The 9231-nt window shown below is 32.0% G+C and overlaps 1 long non-coding RNA gene across 1 annotated transcript in view; it reads right to left on the bottom strand.

Annotated features, from left to right (window-relative positions):
- The window catches only part of LOC105139347 (uncharacterized), a 21012-nt gene that overhangs the window by 4703 nt on the left and 7078 nt on the right, over positions 1 to 9231 (bottom strand). The window lies entirely within an intron of this gene.

Here is a 9231-nt window from a genome sequence, read left to right as displayed (position 1 = left end):
TTTCCCTACTTCAATTACTACTATCAGAAGGCGGCTGTGCCCATGTAAGGAGTGTCTATGAGCATTTTTTACGAGCATTTTGATCCGAAACGTAGTCTTTGGCACACCGTCGCATCTTTCAGTTATAATGACTGCTTTTCACTTGCAGCTTAGTTTTTTTACTTTGGTCAACTATATATATATATATGGCTAACAATCCTTTGGTGTTCTTTTGGAGCACAAGACAAGCAGCAAAAAACGTGAGACAAATCAGTGAAGGAAGTGGACCAAAAATCAATGGCTTCCACTGGCTTGCCAGGAGGACGGAGGTTACTGTCGGAGAGGAAGCCACTGTTCCAGTTGGCTTCAATGCTGCTGAAGAAAATTAAGGACAGTAAAAAGGATGATACTTCAGCTCCAGAGAATCAGGCCACTGGCAATCACTCTAGGAAGGTTACTGTTATGGAGTCAATTGTTGCTATTGACGGTAGATATTTCCCACTGAATCATATCACAATTAAAATAAGATGCCGATTTTCATTGATATATGAGATTACTGTTATTAAATCTCACTTTCGTTCATCATTCTGTAAAACAAAATTAAAAAAAATCTCTCCATTTCTTCTTCTTTATTTTCCTTTCCTTTCCTTTTCCTCTCTTCTCTCGCCACCAACCATCATAGCCTTCTTTCTTCGATCCTCTAATTGGAATCTATTCACGTTGGCCTTTTACACGCCATGCTTGAAGCCAGCAAACCTTCATGACATGACGTTTAGCGATGTTAAAAACTACGATTCTCAATCTCTGAAGTTATTTACTTAAAACTATAAAGAAATTCAGAAAACAGTTCCTTAATATTTTATTAAAATTCAAATAATAATCTTAATAAAAAATAAACTAGGTATGGGTATTTATACTAATTTTAGACCTAGTATCCTTTGAAGATTTTTTTTTATATTGAAACTTATTTAACTAATAAAATCTATCAAGTATTATAATTTTTAAATAATAATATACTAATTAAATTAAAAATTTAATTTTTATAAAAAAACACAATATGATAAAGTTAAATAATAGTGATCTCTTAACTCAAAAAATAATAATATTAAACCTATTCTTTACGGGCTAAAGAATACATGTATGGCTAAAAGCTGATACTTTGGAGTAAACTCGTTTAAATGTAAACAAACGAGTTAGAACATGACAACATGACCAATCCAAAATAACGATAGATAAATTATGATATCCTTCCTTAGAAGACCTCAAGTCCAACAACCTACCTTGTGAATATATATATAAAATTAAACAAGTGTAACAACAAAAAAGAAAAAGAAAATCATAATTCTTGAACAAAATATTTCATTAAGAATACTAAGAAGTTATTTTAGAAAATATTTTTTTGATGGAATTTTTGACAAAAAAATTGCACAAAAACATTTCTCGTTAAAAAATATTTATTGGTAAATATCAACTGAATCTTTTTTATTTTATTAAAAAATAATTATATTTTTTTCAAAACTTTTTATTAGTTATTACTTTGATAATTAAAATAAAAAAGCATAATAATAAAATGTGAAATAAATAAATTTATAAAAAAATAAAAATTCAAATTCTTAGTATTGGTATTAAATGAAATTATGTTTTGTTAATTTAAATTTAAAATTTAAATATTCATTTTATATTATCAAAATAATTCAAAAAACTAAAAAACCCTTAAAAAATCTAGAATTTTTAGAATGAATACGATCAACTAACTTAATACTTTCATTAATTATAACTCTTAATCAGTTACTCTGATTTGGGAAAATAATATATTAAATTAATTAAATAGCTAACTATATATTATAATAAGAATGCATAAATTTTAGATGAAAAATCTCACTAAAAAGCCCGATTCTGACACATTAAAGTTGCTAATAGACTTTAATAGACTGGTATGAACAGTAACAAGAAAAACAAGGTTTTTTTTTAATACATGAGAGAAAAAAAAAACATTTTTCTGGAAATAATTGGTTCAAGTAAAATTAATTCATAATTAACATTAATAAAAATTAAAGCATGCAATTAACCATCTTAGTTATTTAATAATAACTTTTATTATATTTTTATTTCTTAAAAAACAAAAATCAAACAAAAACAATAAATTTATATTTTTCTTAGGATTGACAAATATGAGGATTACAACTATAAACCATAATTTTTGAGGATTTTAGTATAATTCAAAAAATATTTAGACATTTAACATATTTAATCGAGTCATAAATACTAGTTGCGACACGCAAGCCGCATATAACATATGTGACATACGAGTCACACATAACATCTACGACTTAATGATGAGACATAACTAGAAAAAAATTTCTTCATGCGTTAACTCTTTACCCAAAAAAACTATAATTTGCAAAATTTAAATAATTAGTTTTCCAGCCTTAAAATACAATTCACATAACATCTTCAATCCTAATTAGCAAAATTATACAGACAATTAACATAATATAACATTTTATTACAATTAACCTAAGTATATATCTATTCATGATTCTCATAACATGTAATGTAACTATATCTAATGATTATCGCATTTCATGCATAGAAATAGAGCACCACCTTAACTTTTCCAACTCGAGGATGCATTCATAGCATCAATTTAGGGGTAAAGGACCAATATCACCACATCTTATAGACAAAACTAGGATGCTCGTGGATGGATCTGCACCACTGCCCCAATTAGTCCAACTCAAGGACATGTCTATGTAGGTGTCAACATCAATATCACCCTAGCTCGTAGACATGCCTAAGACATTCATTGACAAACCATCATCCCTAACACTCCTATAATAAACAATATCATACTCCATTGATGTAGCTTTAAGATGTTCAGCCTCCCTAACCTTTAAAGCTCACCACGACACAGATTGAGTGTAGTGTTAGCCATAATATGTTCAATCTTATTGATGCCTTGACAGATAATTTTTGTTGTTTTCTAAGTCTTTCGTACTAAGCAATGAAATCTACATGTATATATTTGTCGCACGTGTGCAGCGTTACGACAATCATCCTCCATACTCAAAGTGTGTGTGTATCTGGAAAATATAGGGAGACAAGAAATTCTTGTCTTTTATTAGTGGAAAAATTAGATGTGAGTCGTCATCTAGTATTTTGATCACTAAGAACTCTAACTGGTATCAGAGATCAGGTATGGAGACTGGTTGCGTAAAGGAAAGGTATTAGCATCCAAATACACCCTACCTAAGGTAAGCTGCATTGTTTTATTGTTTGATATATACTACGGTTGTATCATATTTCTAATTGTTGGTCTGTCTATGGTTTAAGAAAAGTCCTCCTTGATAAGAAGATTCTTATCTTATCGAGATAAAACTTAATTATCCTAATGTCAATAAAAAAACTATCATTTTAATATCGGGAATGCGTTTTACGTTTAAATTCATAATCCCTGATATTTAAAAAAAATAATTTTTTGAAATTTTTTTGAAATATTAGCCAAGTTCTCACGATTTTAATGAACCAGTTATTAAAGCTAAAATGCATGTTAAAATATTTTTTTTTTTTAATTTTCTTTGTTGTATGAAAATATGATATAATTTTTTTTCTTTGAGAGACTCGACCGTAAGCATGAAAACAAAAATATTCTTTTTAAGTTTTGATGAAAACTAAGTATTTTAATATTAGATTTATATCTTTATGATATAAAAATACAGACTGATATTAATCAACATGGCGTAGAAAAATACATAGGAAAATCACAATTTTTTTTCAAAAATAATTTTTTGAATATTTTTTTTTTGGACGAGGCAGACCTGGTCCAATAAAGAGAGTGGACCAAAATCAAAGCAAAATAAAATTAGGCCAGGACCGGCCCAAAAACAAAACCTTATTGTGATTGGACTCAATCTAGTCGCGTGCGCTGTGCTGATTTTCCAGCCAGAAACCAACAGCTGGTTACTATGTTGATCACGGTGACCCGTTATATATAATTTGCTGGTTACTGTGCGCAGCACAGTAAGCAGCTAATTATTTTCCACTTTGCTGCAGAACGTGAATTGCTCACGTTCTGCATGCAAATGGTGAACACAATAGAGGAGCCAGAAAAGGGGAAGAGATTACTTGGAGTCAGGGAGCGTGGTTGCTGTCTCCGGTGGTGGTGGTGGCGGGTCACGGCTGAGGACGGTGGTTCTTCCTCTTCTCCTGCGTGCTTCCTTTTCACGCCGCTGCGTTTCCTTTCTCTTCTCCTCTTCGTCTACCTCAGTTTCCCCCTATTTTTCTATTCTTCTTTTATTATCTGCTGGTGGCGGTGGAAGCGACTGGGACTGCGGATGGTAGCTGGGAAACCAGGGGGCAGCTGCTGTGATGGTGATTTTGCGGCTGTTCTTCTTCTTTGTTTTGTGTTCCTCCCTCTGTCTATCTCTGTTTGTTTGCTTCTTCTTCCGTTTTTCACGGTGCAGGTGCTGTTATCGACGACTGGGAGGATGGTGGCAGTTAGAGGTGGCTCTGGTAGTGGCTCTGGTGGTGGCGCTGCTGTGCTGCTCCTCCTTCTATGCAAAAATATCAACCCCTGTGTCTTCTCTTTTGTTGTTTTCTTTTTTGTTTTCCTTCTCTATTCGGTTCCGTTTCCTCCCTCTCGGTCACTGCTCTTCTCCTCTGTTCTTCCCCCCTTCTCTTCCTTTTTCTTCTTTTTTGCCGAGCTTCTCTCCTCTCAAAAACAAACTCTCCCCTCTGTTTTCTGTTCTTCCCCCTCTGTTTTCTGTTCTTCAAAATCTTCTTCTCCGCCCTTGGTTTGTTTTCCTTCTCGGGCAACTTAAACAGTTTTGCCCCCTGCCTCTCTCGTTCGTCTCCTGGTTTCCTCCCCTCTGGTTTTCTTTACTCCTCTCTTTCAAACAATTCTTCCTCCTCTCTCACATTCGTTGCTTCTTTCTTCTCTTGCAATCTGTGCCCCTTTCTTCCCTTCTCCTCCCCTTCTATTTATAAGCAGAGGAGAGGGAGCTCCCCCTGCTCTGTCCCATCGTGGTGTAGGGGGAGCGGGGCTACCTTAACTCTGGAGGGTAAGCTGGCCGCCCGTTTACAGGCATGACACCTCTATTTCTTCCATAATAGTAGCAGGGTATGGGTTGTTGCTTATGTCCTGATTTAGCCAAGTTGGGAGAGAGAGAAAGAAAGGGTGAGCGGGAAAAAGATTATAAAAGCCTTCTTCTCCCCTATCCCTGCAATAGCAGGGGACAAGAATATGCACAGTGCTGTTTCAAACGGGATTGTGTTTCTAATTGTTTTTTTTTTTTTAATAAAATATAATTAAAAAGAATTTAAAAATAGGTTATAACAATATTAAAAAGTCATTAATATTCATTATCTATAATAACATTAAAAATAATTACTAAATATTTTATGTAAAGAAGTATTGTATACCAATTAATTATGTTTCGGATATTACGATATATAATGCATCGAATTACATGGACGTCTCAGGAAATGGGACCAGGTAGGTGTAATAAAATAACATATAATAGTTATATACAATATCATGTAGGTATCTACATCAATAATGAGATATCGGTCTCAGGAAATGAGACCAGGTAGGTGTAATAAAATAACATATAATGGTTATATACAATCTCATGTAGGTATCTACATCAATAATGAGATATCGCTCCTAAAAAACACGATCCCTTTTATCATATTAAAAATTTAGATAAGAGCATGAATCACCAACTAGTCTTCATTACGCTTATTCTGATAAGTCATATCAAACAACTCATCACTGATATCAATATAATTTGATATGTGATGAGATAGATAAAATTATTACATTACCCGATTTAGACAATGCCTCTCAACAATATTGAAGTAGTGCAATGAAACTTGTGCTAACCAAAGTTTAGATCCTTTTAAAGTTACTCACAAAGCATTCTGAATAAAATCGATAATATCTAATAAGCTTGGAAAAAAATTATTTCATAGAATTCTTTATCGCCGCATGTCTATCTGATATAATACATAACCTAGTGTGATCACCAATTAAATATAGACAAAGCAAATCTAAAAATTAATTTTAATTATTGCTGGTCTCTTCTTTGATAATAACAAAACACAACAAAGAAACTATATTGTTCACATCATAAGCATTTGCAACCAATATCTCAATATTAATTGGAGGATAAAATTATTGAAACTCATCGATTGAAGTACCAAATGCCTAAAATGCTCTCTCAGACATTGTCTTATGGTCAACAATCATTTTATAATCCCAAATGATAATTATTCCCGGATTTGGGTATTTGATGGCTAGTAGCATTCTACACAGGTTTTGAAATGACTTTTCACATATACCAAACAACCACTTCAATATTTTTTAATTAGTCATTCACGCCTTCTAATATGTGATGTCATGCTTATAATCCCTCTCTATATACCTTGAATCATTGCAACACTTGTACTTATATTCTTTTTTCATAATTATCGACATCACTTGAATAATGAGATCTGAGTCAATCTGATGATGGAGCTACGAAACAAGAGGGTTTCGACATGTGTATCCCTTTTAATTTTCAAATTTTCCATGAATTAGACCTCAGTGATATCCTCCATGTAAATATCATCTACATCTTAGTTCTTGAACGCATTGCAACTAAACATAAGTTTTACTTGAACGATGGACCTTATACTGCAATGAATTTTGATATAGCATCATTTAACTACATTAATACATTTAGACTTATCTTTGAATTTTTTTTCCAACCTCCAATTCATGAATTGATAAGCTTGAATGCATGCTATTATCACTACCAGAAAATCAGTGAAAACCATTGGAACTACCAATTGAATTTTTTCGTCGGTAATTTTTACAGATATACATAATTCTATCTCTAATTTTGTCGGTATGTACCGACAAACTATTTTCATCGGCAATATAGTTAGTATATATTGATGGACTCATTCTATCGGTATATACTGACCGTATTGCCGACGGGTTATATAGATTTTTGAAAAGAAGCAACGATGTGATGATGTTGAATTTTTTCAGATGATTTTACCGATAGAATAACCAAGGGATTCAAACCGGGATCTCTATACAGTGACGTGGCATAGTTACTAGCAGACTTACCAATGGAATCATCGACAAAAACATTCTGTCAGTGATTCCATCGGTAAAAGCCAATGTATACCCACTTTGCTGACTCTCTTTTCCTCTATTTCTCCTTCTTCTTACCCATCTCAACTCTCCCCTCCTAACCTACAACCAACCATCCATCCCAACTCTCCCCCTCTTCTCAACACAAGCACTCAAGTTTCTTATACTTTTGTACGTGCTCACAACATCCATTCTCCGAGCAATTTATTACGGATTTTTATCATTTTTGTAAGTAAATCTATCCTTTTTAGTTTTAACATTTAAATGTCAATTTTATTATTTTTATTATTTTTTTAGTATATATATTTTGTTAACATATGTAGTTGTTTGATTGTTATTTGTCAAAGAAACTTGTAGCATGAATGTATAATTTTGTAGTTCGTTATAGTTTGTTTTAGATTTTATCAAATTGTATTTGTTTGTAAATTGTTGAAATTTTGTTTGAATTACACCGAATTAGATGTGTTGTGATGAAATAAATAATAGCTTGTTTAACCGTCCCATTTATTTTTTATCAATTTTATTATAGAGTTGTGATTTCTGTAAATTTATATATGTATAAATTTATATGTACATCAATAATTGATAATTGATGATGAATATTTAACATAGGTACTTTTTTAATTTGTTGGATGATGCGTTGTTTTGCACCGTGATTAGTACTTAAGAGTGCATTTTTATCATGGTTTTATATCATTATTTTGCACTTGAAGTATCAATAACTCCTTAACTAAAATATGTTTTATAATAATGTATCTAATAATATAAGATACCTATAATTTATGGTAAATGTCTATTTTTAATGCAGGTCTATCACATAAATGAAAGGATTGATTGATGACTTGAAGAACTTAAATTGCATGGATAAAGAGATGGTCAAACTTAGAGAAGAAATGTCGGTGCAATCCAAACCGGAATACTATTCGGTAATTGGGTCATATCTGGAGCTACAGATCTCAGATTTAGGTCCAATTTATATGGATGGAAAGGTAAGACATAGGGCTACAACTTTCATATGGAGCCCAAGATCTAAAAAGGCCATTATCAAGTCCAAATTGTAGCAACAACAAAGAAGCCCGAATCTGTCTTCCAGCCCGAGCACTATTTGGTATTTTGGCCATATCTGGAGTTCTAGAAGTCCAAATGAGCTGAATGTTTTACACAAGAAAGCTGAGACAATTGCCTACAACTTTCATGTTTACAACTGACTCCAATTTTGACGTTATCAATGACGTTTTGGGCAGACAAGAGAAGATAAGGATTGTCACCAAGTCAAAAGTTGGCCACCCACTTATCAATTAGTCATCAAATCAATAGTTCTCAATTTTGGCCTATAAAAGGAGGCATTTGCCATGCATTTAGGCATCTTGGTTTCCAGATCAAGATCATGTTCTTCCTTTCTCTCTTTGTATTTTTTATGCTTTGTTTTCATTAATATTAAGTTTATGCCTTTCATTTCCTTTCCTTTACTTAGTTAACTTTTATGTTCTTATTTTGTTTATCTATTTTGCTTTCTTTCATTATGTCTAGCTAAGTTAATTATGTCAAGGTGAAAAGGTTACACTAATGGTGTGAGAATAAGTATAATGTAAACTTAATATGGACTTTAATGTTCGGTACTAACATGTTTTATATTTGTTATCTTGTTCACTCTTTAATACTTTGCTTGTTAAATGATTAATCTTGATTTATGTTGTATAACACTTGGTACAACAAATGCTTGGCACTTTCATAGCCCATAATGTATGGTATAACCGACACTTGAGCTATGAAAGGAACTTGATTTGTTGTTAACATAAGTTATAATCATGAATGCTTGATGAGATTTACAAGTATTAGCATTAATTGAATAAGATGACTAATGTAATCATGTTAACAATATATAATCTGATTGGAACCTCCTTTGTGTGTGGTTTCCAATTCAATAATAAGAGTTTATACTATACTTGTTTGATATACCATTAGTGGAACCTCTAACCTTGACATTTGTTATTATTATTGCTTAATCCTTACATTAATATTTGATCTCCAAGTTCTCATCATCATCATCTTCTTCTTCTTCTCTTTCTTTATTATTATTATTATTATTATTATTATTATTATTATTA

Source organism: Populus euphratica, unplaced genomic scaffold, assembly GCF_000495115.2.
Source record: "Populus euphratica unplaced genomic scaffold, PopEup_1.0 scaffold90.1, whole genome shotgun sequence".
NCBI classification, from domain to species: Eukaryota; Viridiplantae; Streptophyta; class Magnoliopsida; order Malpighiales; family Salicaceae; genus Populus; species Populus euphratica.
The sequence above is the reverse complement of the archived record's forward strand: the minus strand, read 5'-3'. Positions and strand labels throughout refer to the sequence as shown.